The sequence below is a fragment of the Prionailurus bengalensis genome, chromosome B1, assembly GCF_016509475.1.
Source record: "Prionailurus bengalensis isolate Pbe53 chromosome B1, Fcat_Pben_1.1_paternal_pri, whole genome shotgun sequence".
In the NCBI taxonomy this organism is placed as follows: Eukaryota; Metazoa; Chordata; class Mammalia; order Carnivora; family Felidae; genus Prionailurus; species Prionailurus bengalensis.
The window spans coordinates 21,476,099-21,493,345 of NC_057344.1; the positions used below are offsets into that span (position 1 = coordinate 21,476,099).

The 17,247-nt window shown below is 39.3% G+C and overlaps 1 protein-coding gene and 1 pseudogene across 5 annotated transcripts in view; one reads left to right on the plus strand and one right to left on the minus strand.

Moving 5' to 3' along the window:
- The window catches only part of MICU3 (mitochondrial calcium uptake family member 3), a 111,059-nt gene that overhangs the window by 75,580 nt on the left and 18,232 nt on the right, over window positions 1–17,247 (minus strand). The window lies entirely within an intron of this gene.
- On the plus strand, window positions 6,782–8,151 carry LOC122467304 (annotated as a pseudogene).

The following is a 17,247-nucleotide window of genomic DNA, read 5'->3' on the forward strand; positions in this document are numbered from 1 at the left end:
CTACACTTGGCTTTCTCAAATGGCTTGAGGCTCATTTAAAAGCTTCTAACAAGATAAAAGGGGTAATATTTTCTTTGCTTGTTGGGTGGTCGAAAGGTTAAGTATCAAATTCCCAGTGTGGGAAAATCCCAAAGTACTCTAGGTGAAATGTTTTGATGCTAGGTACGTGTGTCCATGTGGAAGTACACACAGCTGAAGACCAGCCAATAGTATTTCCTGGGCCGAGATCAAACAAACAAAGTTATAAAATTAAAAAAAAAAAAAAAAAGCAACTGACCACTTACTCTAAAGTCTCTACGTGTAGTAATAGTAGCATACATTTTAAGGTTCTTTACAAGTTTACAAAGCACTTTCACAAATATTGTCTCAGTATTTTGAGGACGATTGATAGGAGGATGATGTAAGTAAGGCATGTCTCTAACGAGGCCATATGCATCGTGGTTTACTGTGTACATCGCGTCTCTTTTGGTCTATTCCAGGCCTTTGCTCCAGCAATATACCTCCCTTGCCCTGCCTACCTAACTCACTATTTTTCTACTACTGGGTACTTCCCTCCAGCATACACATGTTGGTATTCCTCCATCTTAGCAGGCTTCCTGTCCCACTTCTCCATTTAGCTACCCTTCCCTTCTTCCCCACCTTCTCTCCTGCATTCATTTCCTGTCTCTGACTTCCTCTACTTCAGCAGGTTCTCCCCTCTACCACTCCACTAAAACTGTTTACCAAGGGCATCAATGACCTCTTTGTTGCTAAATCCAAAGGCCAATTCTCAGTTCTCATCTTACAGCATCTGACACAGTTGATATCTCTTTTTTCCTTGAAATAATTGTCTCAGTTTCCAAGATACCACTCTCCTGATTTTCCTTTTACTCCTCTGGCAGTTCCTTCTTGGAGCTTCTCTGCAAAGTCCTTGGACCTCATCTCTTTTTAAAATCTGTGATTACCCCCTTGATGATCTCATCTAGTTTTTACATATTATAAATACACTAAAAAATCCAAGATTTTTACATGTACCCTTCTGAATTAATATAAATTCCACAAAGGCAGGTATTTGTTTACAGTGGTAAACTTCTGCCTCTCCAAAGCCTACAAGAGTCTCTGGCCTGTAGCAGGTTCTCCAATATTTGCTAAATAAATGAATGGATGAATGTGGTTATAAAACTTATTATAATTGTTAAATAATGATTCCTTTAAAAATTAAAACATAATATTAAAAACTCAATAATCAGCTGGTATTAACAATGTAATTGACTTCAAAACTGTGCTGTTGGGAAGGCAATACAGTAAAATATGTTCAATAATTTGTCTTTTGTGGAATGGGAAATTTTTTGATATGGATTTATCCTCAAATTTCAGATATATAAATTAAAAATTTCTGTTAAATGTATCTGTAACCGGGGCACCTGGATGGCTTAGTCAGTTAAGCATCTGATTCTTGATTTCGACTCCTGTCATGATCTCACAGTTTGTGAGTTCGAGCCCCATATCGGGCTCTGTGCTGAAAATGTGAAGCCTGTTTGGTATTCTCTTTCTCTCCCTCTCTCTCTGCCCCTTTCCTGTTACCTCTCTCTCTCTCTCTCTCTCTCTCTCTCTCTCTCTCTCAAAAATGAATAAACAAAACAAAAAGCATGTGTAACCACTTGAAGACTAGAATTAGGATGTATAATTTTCAAGTCACTAGAATGAGAGAAAAGAATAAAAAAAAAAGGACTAATATAATGTCAGGGCATAAGAGAAAAAAATTATACATGCTCATGTAATACAGCAAAAACAGATGCAAATATGTCAATGAATATAGGTGAGTTAAACTCTCATTAAAAAAGAGCAACTCTTGGGGCACCTGGGTGGCTTAGTCAGTTAAGCATCCAACATCAGCTCAGGTCACCATCTCATGGTTCATGAGTTCGAGGCCCACGTCGGGTTCTGCGTTGACAGCTCAGAGCCTGGAGCCTGCTTCAGATTCTGTGTCTCCCTCTCTCTCCGTCCCACCCCTGCTCACACTCTGTCTCTGTCTCTCTCAAAAATAAATAAACAGGGGCGCCTGGGTGGCGCAGTCGGTTAGGCGTCCGACTTCAGCCAGGTCACGATCTCGCGGTCCGTGAGTTCGAGCCCCGCGTTGGGCTCTGGGCTGATGGCTCGGAGCCTGGAGCCTGTTTCCGATTCTGTGTCTCCCTCTCTCTCTGCCCCTCCCCCGTTCATGCTCTGTCTCTCTCTGTCCCAAAAATAAATACATGTTGAAAAAAAAAAATTAAAAAAAAAAATAAATAAAATAAATAAACAGTAAAAAAAAAAAAAAAAAGAGCAACTCTCACATTGTATTTTTAAGAAGTCATATAAATGTTCCTTACAAGAGCCAGAATTAAACATTGCCAAGAATTTTTGAAAATGCACAAAATTAAGGGCCAAAAGCATTAAATGGGGCAAAGAAAAATTCACCAAGAAGCTATTACACACATAAGGCAAAATAGTTTAAAATTCTATAATGGAAAACTGGTTAGAAAAATGCAATTTGACCAATTCACAATCATGGCTGAGATGTCAACAAATCTCTACTAGAAATGGATAGGTCAAATGACAAAATCATGTAAGAAAAAAATTTGTGTAACAAAACAAATAAGATGTTTATTTGTTTTTAATAAACAAAATATATAAACTGATCATATATTATTCTTCATAAAAATATCAACAAGATAAAAATGTGGAAGTTATATAGGCTTAATGAAATATTCATAGACTATTAGAGAATAGGAAAAATAAATTTACCAGGAGTATCTGTATCAATACAGATAAGGTTTTTAAAGATAATATTAAGTAAAAATACAAACTAGAAAAAGATACTATAAAATCAGTATATATTATTCAAGGGTACATTCACTTATAATAATATTATGAAAACTTGCACAAGAATGATAAAAATCAAGTTTAGAACAGTGGTTATCTCTTTGGGGAAGAGTGAATTATGACAGAGGTATATATGCTAACAGTTTATTTTTTAAGCTGTCAGTGCATCTATAGCTATGCATTATATTATCTATAATATAATGAAAGTTGGATATATGTCATTTTAAAAAATCATTCAAGTTTTATTCCTTCCCTCATATGGAAAAGTGCTAAAAGTTATTAGCAAAAAAACCAACATAAAAAAGACCACTTTGGGAAATTTAAGATATACTATTACACAATTGGGCAATTCTTGGGTTAAAAAAGAAATTAAAACTGAGATTACAAGCTTTTTGAAAATAAATGACACTTAGGGATTTACAATTAACAATCTGTGTAATTTGGTCAAAGCCATTACTGACAGGGGAAAATTAATAACCTTAAATGTATTTAAAGTCAGAATTTAAAATAAGAATTTAAATTAAATAAACTATGTATTCAATACAATAAGCCAAAAAATAAATTAAGATAAATTTGAAGAAAATAGAAGGGTATAATTACTAAAGATAAAAGCAGAAGTAAAACAATAAAACAGTAAATAAATTTAATTTTAAAAAGTATTATTTGAAAAGACCAATAAAATAAACCCCTATCAAATCTGATTTTTAAAAAGCAATGAAAATGAAATAAACAATATTAAACATAAATTACATTATATCCATAGTTTGGAATAGCACCTAAACATAAGATAAGAATCAGAGATCTATGATTTATCGATATAATAATGTCTTAATATAATATCGGTCTAAAAGGCAAGAACAATAGGGACAGTATGGTCACATATGTGTTACAAAGAAAATGATATATGTGTTTAAGTTTATAGGTCTGTAAATATATTTTAAAGGCCTGAGATGAGAGAAAACATTTATGACCTATAAAGTAGGAACAGGATTTAAATTTTGCCATGTCAATAAAAAACAAAAATTGGTGAAGATATTAGAAGGCGATTCCCAGGAAACTATAAACAAAAAAATTCTCTACATCACCAGTAATCACAGAAATGGAACTTTTTTTTTAGAAATGTAATTTGTAACAATCATGACAAATCATTTTTTCACACTCGAATTGGAAACAATCAAATTTGATAATATTAAGTAAAGGGGACACTAGAAGTTCATGACGATCGGGATGAAGTTATATTTGGATGCAACCATTTTGAAGAACAATTCAATAGTTGCTATTAAAATTTAGTAGCGATGGACCTAGCAATTTAACATGTGTGTCTACATAGAAACCTGATATTCACTGTAGCAATGTTTCTGATATTGAAAAAATAGAAACAATCAAAATTTCCATGAGTGAGATAATAGTTAAATAATGGAGTAGTGTATAGCTATTAAAAAAGGTTATGGTAGATTAAGAGGTGATAGTACATTGGGGTGCCAGGATGGCTCAGTCAGTTGAGTGACCAACTTTTGATTTCGGCTCAGGTCATGATTCCTGGGTTGTGGGGACACAGCCCCACGTTAGGGTCCGCAATGAGCATGGAGCCTGCTTAAGATTCTCTCCCTCTCAGGGCACCTGGCTGGCTCAGTCGGTTAAACATCCCACTTCAGCTCAGGTCATGTTCTTGTGGTTCGTGAGTTCAAGCCCTGTACTGGGCTCTGTGCTGATAGCTCAGAGCCTGGATCCTTCTTCAGATTCTGTGTCTGTCTTTCTGTCTCTCTCTCTCCCCCTCCCCTGCTCATGCTTCCTCTCTCTCTCAAAATTAAACACTTAAAAAAATTTTAAAAAAAAGATTCTCTCACTTCCCCTCTGCCCTTCTCCCCTGTTTCTGCTCTCCCTCCTTCCCTCCCTCCCTCTCTCTCTCAAAAAAGGGGGAAAAAAGAGGTGGCACTATAGTAAGATTCAGAGGATATATAAGTGGGTGAAATAAACCAAGTTAAGAAAGAATGGGTAAGAAAGAGAAACAAAATTCACGCTTTAAAGAAATACACATACACACAGACTTTAGAAAAAGTTGTGGAATGAAGTATTGTTTTTTAAAAAGCAAACAGCACATATATTATTAGCCCAATTTTAGACAAGAGTTACTAGCTTTGTTTAGAGAAACCTTCCTCAAGCATAGAGATAGCAACTGAGACTAGGACCAAATCCAGTGTTCTTGTTTCTACTCTAGACAGCTTGGCACACTGGAATAAAAGTGCATTGTTTTGTACTCCTTCAGGCCTATGTTCACCACTTCCCTGTTAGGTAACCTTGGGAAAAATCAGCTCTCTGAACCTTAGCATTTTCAACTGACAAATGGACAAATAAACTCTAGCTCCACAAATTACAAAGACAAATGAAAACTACATGAGAACAATTCCTTCTCCCCTGGCCAACAGAAACAGTTCATCGAGAATCCTCTGTTAATCAGCAGGGTCCAGAAATAGTCTTAGGGCAGCCCAGTCCCATGAGTAAAGTTTGCCGTGTCAAGTGCCTCTGTGGCACTGTAAGTTGGAAGTTTCTAAATATGTTCAAGACGATAAAACTATTCCGATGGCCTGGCATTTCCTTGAGGCTCCCATCTGCCTCATACTCTAGCACCTTTCTCTCAGTTTTTCTGGCTCAGTTCCAAACATCTAGATTATACGGTATGTGGTAGGTATTTCATTTATTTCCTAAGAGCGATGGCTGACCCTTAATGACAAAATCTCTAGCTGTGCACTAAGCCACTGTCTTCTAGGCCTGGCTACATGACTCTAAGATAGTTTTTCTAGGTTGCAATCAAAGAAATGAACATACACACCATTAATAGTCTGTACTATTTTACCCTAAATGAATCACCTTGAACTTACCCAGTTGTATTAGTTAGCTCAGGCTGCCATAACAAAATACCACAGACTGGACGGCTTAAACAGAAATTCATTTTCTCGTAGTTTTGGAAGCTAGAAGTCCAAGATGGAGGTGCCAGCACAGAAAGTTTCTGGTGAGAAGTCTTTCTGGATGGCAGATGGTCACCTTCTTCCGGAATCCTCACATGGTCTGTCCTCGGTGTGTGGACACACTCAGAAAGTGTGAGTGAGCTCCCTCTCTTTGTGTCTCTTCTTATAAGGACACTTATCCTATCAGACCAGGAGCCTACCCTTATGACGTCATTTAACCTTATGACTTTCTTAGAGATGCTATTTCCAAATACAGCCACACGAGGGGCTAGAGTTTTAACATATAAATTTCGGGGGGACACAAACATTCAGTCCAGAACACCAACCACAGAGTGACTCATCAGCCCTTTTTCTCTACTCACTTATACAGGTCTTAAAAATGTTCTGGCAGGTCATTTCCCTCAAGCTGGCATTTTATTCTGGAGGACTCGAATACTGGCAGATCTAAGTTGGGAGGAACCCTCTCTGTCGGATCCTTTATAAACAAACAAACAAACAAGCGAACATTAAGTAAGATCAGTCCTAGAGTCTTTGGCCTACCTAGATCCCTGTGGAGGGGTTCCCCGCTTACCAGTCACAATTTCAAGTTCCCTGCCCACCAACCAGCCTTGGCCTATTTGCATCCCAGTGGGAGATCTCCTGCAAGCACATTCCACCACATGGTTCCCTGTCTGCCAACACTGGCCCAAGGGCACACCAGCAGGTGACTTCCAGGTTGCCAGTTCTACCTGGTATCTCCCTGTCTGCCAGCCTCAGTCCAGCCACTGCGGAAAAGCTCTTGCTGTGAACACACTTTTTCTCACAAGGCCTAAATCCCAACCTGGGGAGGCAGCTGCCCTTCCAAGTTTGTTTTTTCCTTAGGTTCTCTCTCTTGGCCCTAGAATATTCTTTTGAATTTTGATTCCTTCTCAGTAGCTTTCCTATCATAAATAGTTAATAATTCTTCATATTGAACATTATGCATTCAAATTACCATGTGGTTTCCATCTTCTGACTGGCCCCTGGCACAGAACAGCTTGAAGATGAGTGTCACTGGGTGTTTCACGGTGCTGCCCCAGGAACAAGGAGAGAGGTACGCCAGTGTCCGAGAAAGAAACCACTTCTCCTACAGTTCCCTGCTGCAAGCTCTACTGGCAAAAAAGAAATGCTGGCAAGTTCCAACACCAGCATTACAAGCAGGACAATGAAGGGTAGATCTGAAGGTTACCTGACATAGTAACCGTGCTGCTATCCACACACAAAGTCGCTATCTGATTACATCAAAAAAAAAAAAAAAAAGAAAAAGTTAACACATAGCAAGACCTTCCTATGTGCCTGACCATTTTAAGCTCTCTTAATAATTCTGTAATGTAGGTACTATTACTATCCCTACTTTACAGATGAGGAAAGTGAGGCATAGGCATGTAAACTTAATTAGCTTTGGCAAGGTTCTGCAGTGAAAGACTTGAGATTCAAATCTAGGTATTCTGACTCCAAAGACTACATCTCAACCATCATGTTGTATTGACCTTTGTTTCTATTGCTAAGACAAAAACAAGCTTTAAAAAGTGAAGAGATTTGTTTCTTTTCTGGAGGCCACTTTCCCCACCGGCCTGACACACCACCAGTGTGGCAAAGTTTCCTCTCATGCTCTTGGGCACAGCTCTGAGCAGCATCACCCTTTAGACCAGAAAGCTGGCGGGCACTGTGGGGAAGAAACCAATTAAGAAGAAAGTGGAGGAGGTGCTAGAAGAGGGGGAAGAATTCGTGGGTGTCAAAGGTTCCCAAACATGGAGTGGAAAAGGCAAAGGGGATACTCCTGAAGTGCAAGGGGTCCTGAGAGGAGGACAACACATGGGAGTCAGAAGACAACCCGGACTGCCCTGACCTCAATGCCCAGTTTCTACAGTCACAGAAAACAGTCCATGGGACAGATAAATGAGAGGAAGGCAAGCACAAAATTGACTCTGGCTCTGAAAATAAGGGAGAGAACAAACCAAAGAAGAAGAAAGAAGAGTCAGAAAAGCCATGGGACTTTGCCAGTGGTTTGGAGCTGGATGGAGCAGATTACTGGAGCCAAAGACTCCAGTGGAGAACTCATGTTCCTGATGAAATGGAAAAAATCTGACGAGGATGACCTGGTCCCCACCAAGGAAGCCAATGTCAAGTGCCCACAGCAGGGGGGGAGGGGGTCATACCCTTCTCTGAGGAAAGGCTGATGTGGCATTCCTGCCTTTCAGAGGATGGTGGCAAAGAGATGACAAGAATGCACTCTCCCGAGTACCGGCCCCTGTCATACCTGACTGCAGGCTTCAAGTGGGGAGGAGGGAGTTCTACTTGCCTTGACACCACAGGAGTGGCTTGAGAGGATGTCCTTTGAAGAGTCAGCACAGTGTGCTGTGCTCTACAGCAGCCCAAGTAAAGCCCGTCCACGCCATGTAGTTTGCACACCCATCCCACTGGAGGGGAAGGGGGAGAAGTGGTGCAAGGCAGCTCATTCTGGGTTTTCCTGAGAAAAGCAGAAGGCCTTCCAGGAAGGACAAAACCTCCAGAATGGGTGTGTGGGACAGCAAAAGATACTGTAGATCTTCAAAGACCATCTCCACACCCCACAGCCTGCTTCCCCAAAGTGCTAACGCTGCATTTTTACAGTGTAGCGTGTATGTAGTGTAGTTTTTGGTAATCACTGGTATGTAATTTGTGGGTACAAGGGATGGAGTACGAAGGGAGATAGGTAGGATCATTTTTATTAAAATTTGGGGCCTGACTGGGAAAATGGTGTCACAATGGAAAGAACTTAATGATGATTTTGTTCTACGTCCAGAATATTTTATCTTAAAAGAAAAATGTCACCAGTGACCTAAATGAGGACTATAAGAAACTATTTAAAATGCCTGAAACTTATCACCCAAGGTGTTCCTTGCCTGAGCTTAATGCTATTCCCAGGAAAGAACTAAGTGAGTTAATAAATCACCAGCTGCCACTTGTGGGATGGAAACTGGTTGAGGAGGGAAAGTCTTCTATCGGAGCACATACAGGCCCACTGTTCTGTCTTAGCAGTGTTAACTCTTGATGTTGACAACACGCTTCTTTTTCAATTATAAAGTTATAAATAGCAGCTTGCTCATCCGAGCCACTGGCCAAGGCACTTGGGGAGGGAAAGAAGTGGTATAGAAAGTGGGAAAGTAGGGAAAGAAAGGCCCATGCTCTCAGAATGGAACGGTCTTGGAGCCTCTCTGTTACTTGAATTTTGAACCCTAAAGCCACTGGTCGCAGCACTGACAGCACAAGTTCACAGAAGCACTTTAAAAGTTGAATGATTTCAAAAGCCCTGGTCTCAGGACATTAAACATTCACACTGGCACAGTGGTTCACTTTAGAACACAAAACAAGACTTTTTCTAATCCTAAGAATTATCTGACACCTGAAAAGCGGTCTTCAATCATGAGATCCATTAGTTCTTGACACAGTCTAGACCTGCATCTAAAAATCCATTATAAAATCTACCTAGGCATGTGTTAGTCTTCCTTGAAAACTTTGTTTAAATGTAAACTTCCTACCACATTGTCAGTTTTTGTCTTAAAACTATAGGTTTATTTAAAAAAAAGTGAAGAGAAACTCTATTAGAGGCCAATGTTCCTCAATATTGCTATTAAAAAAGATAGCACACATAGACGGTAGTTATCTCTGAAAGAAAACTAGAAAAAATATCAAAATGTTAACAATTATTAATTCTGAGTGGTTTACAGTTCACACCTGAACACAGGTTCACCAATACACAGATTTTTTTTTCTGAAATAGCATTGTAAATGTATTTTCTCTGCCTTATGATCTTTTTTTTTTATTATGAAGTTTATTGTCAAATTGGTCTCCATCCAACACCCACTGCTCATCCCAACAGGTGCCTTCCTCAATGCCCATCACCCACCTTCCCTTCCCTCCCACACCCCATCAACCCTCAGTTTGTTCTCAGTTTTTAACAGTCTCTTATGGTTTGCCTCCCTCCCTAACTTTTTTTTCTTCCCTTCCCCTCCCCCACGGTCTTCTGTTAAGTTTCTCAGGATCCACATAAGAGTGAAACCATATGGTATCTGTCTTTCTCTGTATGACTTATTTCACTTAGTGTAACAATCTCTAGTTCCATCCATGTTGCTACAAAAGGCCATATTTCATTCTTTCTCATTGCCAAGTAGTATTCCATTGTGTACATAAACCACAATTTCTCTATCCATTCATCAGTTGATGGACATTTAGGCTCTTTTCATAATGTGGCTATTGTTGAAAGTGCTGCTATAAACATTTGGGTACAAGTGCCCCTATGCATCAGTACTCCTGTATCCCTTGGGTAAATTCCTAGCAGTGCAATTGCTGGGTCATAGGGTAGATCTATTTTTAATTTTTTCAGGAACCTCCACACTGTTTTGCAGAGTGGCTACAGCAGTTTGCATTCCCACCAGCAGTGCAAGAGGGTTCCCGTTTCTCCAAATCCTCTCCAGCATCTATAGTCTCCTGATTTGTTCATTTTAGCCACTCTGACCTGCATGAGGTGGTATCTCAGTGTGGTTTTGATTTGTATTTCCCTAATGAGGGGTGACATTGAGCACCTTTTCATGTACCTGTTGGCCATCTGGATGTCTATTCATGTTTTCTGCCCATTTCTTCACTGGATTATTTGTTTTCGGGTGTGGAGTTTTTGGTGAGTTCTTTATAGATTTTGGATACTAGCCCTTTGTCTGATATGTCATTTGCAAATATCTTTTCCCATTCCATTGGGTGCCTTTTAGTTTTGTTCTTTCCTTTGTAGTGCAGAAGCTTTTTATCTTGATGAGTTCCCAATAGTTCATTTTTGCTTTTAATTCCCTTGCCTTTGGAGATGTGTCAAGTAAGAAATTGCTGTGGCTGAGGTCAGAGAAGTTTTTTCCTGCTTCTCCTCTAGGGTTTTGATGGTTTCCTGTCTCATATTCAGGTTCTTTATCCATTTTGAGTTTATTTTTGTGAATGGTGTAAGAAAGTGGTCTAGTTTCAAATTCTTCTGCATGTTGCTGTCTACTTCTCCCAGTACCACTTGTTAAAGAGACTTTTTTCCATTGGATATTCTTTCCTGCTTTGTCAAAGATTAGTTGGCCATACTTTTGTGGGTCCAATTCTGGAGTCTCTATTCTATTCCATTGGTCTATGTGTCTGTTTTTGTGCCAATACCATGCTGTCTTGATGATGACAGCTTTGTAGTAGAGGCTAAAGTCTGGGATTGTGATGCCTCCTGCTTTGGTCTCCTTCAAAATTACTTTGGCTATTCGGGGTCTTTTGTGGTTCCATACAAATTTTAGGATTACTTGCTCTAGCTTCAAGAACAATGCTGGTGCAATTTTGATTGGGATTGCATTGAATGTGTAGATTGCTTTGGGTAGTATTGACATTTTGACAATATTTATTCTTCCAATCCATGAGCAGGAATGTCTTTCCATTTCTTTATATCTTCTTCAATTTCCTTCATAAGCTTTCTATAGTTTTCAGCATACTGATCTTTTACGTCTTTGGTTAGATTTATTCCTAGGTATTTTATGCTTCTTGGTGCAATTGTGAATGGGATCAGTTTCTTTGTCTTTCTGTTGCTTCATTGTTAGTGTTTAAGAATCCAACTGATTTCCGTACATTGATTTTCTATCCTGCAACTTTGCTGAATTCATGTATCAGTTCTAGCAGACTTTTGGTGGAGTCTATTGGATTTTCCATGTATAATATCATGTCATCTGCAAAAAGTGAAAGCTTGACTTCATCTTTGCCAATTTGGATGCCTTTGATTTCCTTTTGTTGTCTGATTGCTGATGCTAGAACTTCCAACACTATGTTAAACCACAGCGGTGAGAGTGGACATCCCTGTCGTGTCCTTGATCTCAGGGGGAAAGCTCTGAGTTTTTCCCAACTGAGGATGATATTAGCTGTTGGCTTTTCATAAATGGCTTTTATGATGTTTAAGTATGTTCCTTTTATCCCGACTTTCTCAAGGGTTTTTATTAAGAAAGTATGCTGAATTTTGTCAAATGCTTTTTCTGCATCGATTGACAGGATCATACGGTTCTTTTCTTTTATTAATGTGCTGTATCACATTGATTGATTTGCGAATGTTGAACCAGCCCTGCAGCCCAGGAATGAATTCCACTTCATCATGATGAATAATTCATTTTATATGCTGTTGAATTCGATTTGCTAGTATCTTACTGAGAATTTTTGCTTCCATATTCATCAGGGATATTGGCCTGTAGTTCTCTTTTTTTTGCTGGGTCTCTGTCTGGTTTGGGAATCAAAGTAATGCTGGCTTCACAGAATGAGTCTGGAAGTTTTCCTTCCCTTTCTGTTTTTTGGAATAGCTTGAGAAGGATAGGTATTATCTCTGCTTTAAATGTTGGTAGAATTCACCTGGGAAGCCATCTGGTCCTGGACTCTTATTTGTTGGGAGATTTTTGATAACTTATTCAATTTCTTTGCCGGTTATGGGTCTGTTCAAGTTTTCTATTTCTTTCTGTTTGAGTTTTGGAAGTGTGTGGTTGCTTGGAATTGTCCGTTTCTTCCAGGTTGTCCAGTTTGTTGGCATATAGTTTTTCATAGTATTCCCTGATTACTGCTTGTATTTCTGAGGGATTGGTTGTAATAATTCCATTTTCATTCATGATTTAGCTATTTGGGTCATCTCCCTTTTCTTTTTGAGAAGCCTGGCTAGAGGTTTATCAATTATGTTCATTTTTTCAAAAAACCAACTCTTGGTTTCATTGATCTGCTCTACAGTTTTTTTAGATTCTATATTGTTTATTTCTGCTCTGATATTTATTATTTCTTTTCTTCTGTTGGGTTTGGGGTATCTGCTGTTCTCCTTCTATTTCCTTTAGGTGTTAGATTTTTGATTTGGGATTTTTCTTGTTTCTTGAGATAGGCCTGGATTGCAATGTATTTTCCTCTCAGGTCTGCCTTTGCTGCATCCCAAAGCTTTTGGATTGTTGGATTTACATTTTCATTTGTTTTCATATATTTTTACATTTCTTCTCTAATTGCCTGGTTGACCCATTCATTCTTTAGTAGGGTGTTCTTTAATTTCCATGCTTTTGGAGGTTTTCCAGACTTTTTCCTGTGGTTGATTTCAAGTTTCATAGTATTGTGGTCTGAAAGCGTGCATGGTATGATCTCTTTTATACTTATTAAGGGCTGTTGTGTGACCCAGTATGTGATCTATCTTGGAGAATACTGAACGTATACTCGAGAAGAAAGTATATTCTGTTGCTATGGGATGCAGAGTTCTATATATATATGTCAAATCCATCTGATCCAATGTTATCATTCAGGGCCCTTGTTTCCTTATTGATCCTGTGTCTAGATGATCTACTCATTGTTGTAAGAGGGGTATTAAAGTCCCCTGCAATTACCAGATTCTTATCAATAAGGTTGCCTACGTTTGTGATTGTTTTATATATTTGGGGACTCCTGTATTCGGTGCATAGACATTTATAATTGTTAGCTCTTCCAGATGGATAGATCCTTAATTATTATATAATGCCCCTTCTTCATCTCGTTACAACCTTTAATGTAAAGTCTAGTTTGTCTGATACAAGTATGGCTACTCCAGCTTTCTTTTGACTTCCAGTAGCATGATAGATAGTTCTCCATCCCCTCACTTTCAATCTGAAGGTGTCCTCAGGTCTAAAATGAGTCTCTTGTAGACAGCAAATAGATGGGTCTTGTTTTTTTATCCATTCTGATACCATATGTCTTTTGGTTGGAACATTTAGTCCATTTACATTCATTGCTATTATTGGAAGATAAGGGTTTAGAGTCATTGTGATGTCTGTAGGTTTCATGCTTGCAGTGATGTCTCTGGTACTTTGTGGTCCTTGCAACATTTCACTCACAGAATCCCCCTTAGGGTCTCTTGTAGAGTTGGTTTAGTGGTGATGAATTCCTTCAGTTTTTGTCTGGGAAAACCTTTATCTCTCCTATTCTGAATGACAGACTTGCTGGATAAAGGATTCTCAGCTGTATATTTTTTTTCTGTTCATCACATTGAAGATTTCCTGCAGTTCCTTTCTGGCTTGTCAAGTTTCAGTAGATAGGTCTGCCACTACTCTTATGTGTCTCCCTTTGTAAGTCAGAGCCTGTTTATCCCTAGCTACTTTCAGAATTCTCTCTTTATCCTTGTATTTTGCCAGTTTCAGTATGATATGTCGTGCAGAAGATCGATTCAAGTTACCTCTGAAGGGAGTTCTGTGTGCCTCCTGGATTTCAATGCCTGTTTCCTTCTCCAGATCAGGGAACTTCTCAGCTATGATTTGTTCAAGTACACCTTCAGCCCCTTTCTCTCACTTCTTCTTCCTCTGTAATTCCTATGATACGGATATTGTTCCATTTGATTGCATCACTTAGTTCTCTAATTCTCCCCTAATACTCCTGGATTTTTTTATCTTTTTGTCACCTTCCTCTTTTTCCATAATTTTATCTTCTAATTCACCTATTCTCTCCTCTGTTTCTTCAACCTGTGCTATGGCCGCCTCCATTTTATTTTGCACCTCATTTATAGCATTTTTTAGCTCCTCATGACTATTTCTTAGTCCCTTGATCTCTGTAGCAATAGATTCTCTGCTGTCCTCTATGCTTTTTTCAAGCCCAGCGATTAACTTTATGACTATTATTCTAAATTCTTGTTCCATTATATTGCTTAAATCGTTTTTGATCAATTCATTAGTTGTTGCTACTTCCTGGAGTTTCTTTTGAGGAGAGTTCTTCCGTTTCCTCATTTTGGGTAGTCCCTGGGGTGGCTCCAAAGTGCAGGGCACTTCCCCTGTGCTGTCTGGAGTAACTTGTGTTGGTGGGCAGGGCTGCAGTCAGACTGGATGTCTGCCCCCAGCCCACTGCTGGGCCACAGTCAAACTGGTGAGTACCTTATCTTCCCTTTTCCCAGGGGCAGGACTCACTGTGGAGTGGTGTGGCCCATGCCTGGGCTACTTGTACACTGCCAGACTTGTGGTGTTGCTTCGATGGGATTTGGCATATTAGCCAGGTGCATAGGGGCGGGAGGGGTAGGCTTAGCTCACTTTGCCCCTGGTGGTCCCCTGTGGGAGGGGCCCTGCAGCACCAGGAAAGAGGTAGGCCCATCGGAGGGATGGATCCACAGAAGCACAGCATTGGGCATTTGCACGGTGCAAGCAAGTTTGGTGATGGGAACTGGTTCCCTTTGGGATTTCGGCTGGGGTATGGGAGAGGGAAATGGTGCTTACCAGCCCCTTTATTCCCCTGCCGAGCTGAGCTCTGTCTTCCAGGGCTCAACAACTCTCCCTCCCGGTGTCCTCTAGCCCTCCCCGCTATCTGAGAGCAGAGCTGTTGACTTTTAACATTCCAGATGTTAAGTCCCGCTGGCCGTCAGAACTCACGGAGTCCGGCCCCTCCGCTTTTGCAAGCCAGACTTCGGGGGTCTGTCTTGCCGGGTAGGCTGCCCCTCCACCGCCCCGGCTCCCTCCTGCCAGTCCTTGTAGCATGCACTATCTCTCTGCCCTTCCTACCGTCTTCCATGGGCCTCTTGTATATGCTTTCTCCAGTGAGTCCATTCTGCTAGTCTTCTGGTAGTTTTCTGGGTTATTTAGGCTGATGTGGGTGGAATCTAAGCGATCAGCAGGACACAGAGAGCCCAGTGTCCTCCTACACCACCATCTTCCCCAGGTCCTTATGATCTTGTTAGTAACATTTTTTCTCTAGCTTACCTTGTTGTCAGAATAAAGTGTATGCATATACACTTTATAATATTTGCACATAATACATATCACATACAAAATATGTGTTAATCAACTATTTATATTATCAGTAAGGCTTCTGGTAAACAGTAGGGTATTAAGTTTGGAAGGAGTCAAAAGTTATATGTAGAATTTTGACTACACAGGAGGTTGGTACCCATACCCCTGAATTGTTCAGGGGTCAACTGTACAATATTTACATACCTTTTAAATTTAGCAAAAGCAACTTCAAAAAGAGAATAAGAAAAAAGCACTAAATGTATAAAATCTTAAAAACAATTCAATTTTTCAACTGTAGAAATTATTATTGAAAAGGATTAACAAGTTTGTATAATATTACTTAGTTTTGGCAGTTTATTCCCAACACACTGGCATTTTATTTTCTGAGAGAACTTAAATGTCCCTTGAATAAATAAGAATAAAAGCTTAAAAAGCATTATCTGGGACAAAGTTTATAAACTAATGTTTTAATTTATAAAAAGGATTTAAAACATATATACAATGGAATATTGTTCAGCCAAATGAAATCTTGCAATTTGCAATGATATGGACAGAGCTAGAGGGTATAATGCTAAGCAAAGTAAGTCAGAGAAAGACAAATACCACATGATTTCACTTATATGTGCTATTTAATAAACAAAACAAACAAGCAAAGGGAAAAAATAGAAAGAGAGAGATAAATCAAGAAACAGACTCTTAATTTTGGAGAACAAACTGCTGGTTCCCAGAGGGGAGGTAGGCAGGAGTGCGGGTGAAATTGGTGATAGGGATTAAGGAGTGCATTTGCTGTGATGAGCACCAGGTAATGTATGGAATGTTGAATTGCTATGTACACCTGAAACATTAATATAGCATGTTAATTAACGGAATAAAAATAAAAACTTCAAAAAATGAAGTTTAGAGAGGATTAAAAGATGGGAACAAGATTAAAGCAACTACTAGTAATAATCAAAATATTAAGAAGAATAGAATGATATTAAGATTAAAGAACTATATAGCTGAAATGGGCCTTACAAATTCAAATCAATCATGCTATCTATGACATTTCATAGAAGTCACAGATTCCTATGACATTCAAGAAGAGTGATAACCCTGAAAGGTTAAATGACTCAGTTACTGTTACAAAGACAGACTGTGGCAGAACATTAAAACTGAACCCAGTTTTTAAAAATGTTTATTTATTTTTGAGTGTGAGCAGTAGAGAGGCAGAGACAGGGGAGACAAAGAATCTGAAGCAGGCTCCAGGCTCTGAGCTGTCAGCACGGAGCCTGATATGGGGCTTGAACCCACGAACCATGAGATCATGACCTGAGCTGAAGTCGGATGCTTAACCAACAGCAACCCAGGTGCCCGAAGATATAAACATTTTTAAAGGCATAATTAATACATAGTTTCTAACTTCATTCTCAAGGTTTTATACTTAGAGAGTATTATATGAGATTCAGTTTCATAATCTAGGAGAAAGTTTAAATATTCCCATCTAGAAAGTTGCCTATGAAGAAAGAGTAAAAGGCTGATGCTCAAGGAAACAGAGTAAGTTCTTCGCTATCCCCAAATTCAGAACTATGCAGTGTTTCTTTGCAGGAACCATAGCAGGCTCATAAATTTCTAGCACATTATGAAGTATACACCTGGAAAGTGGCTCCAGATCAGGTTCAAAGAGGTGGCGGTTGTAGAGATTAAGCCAACTA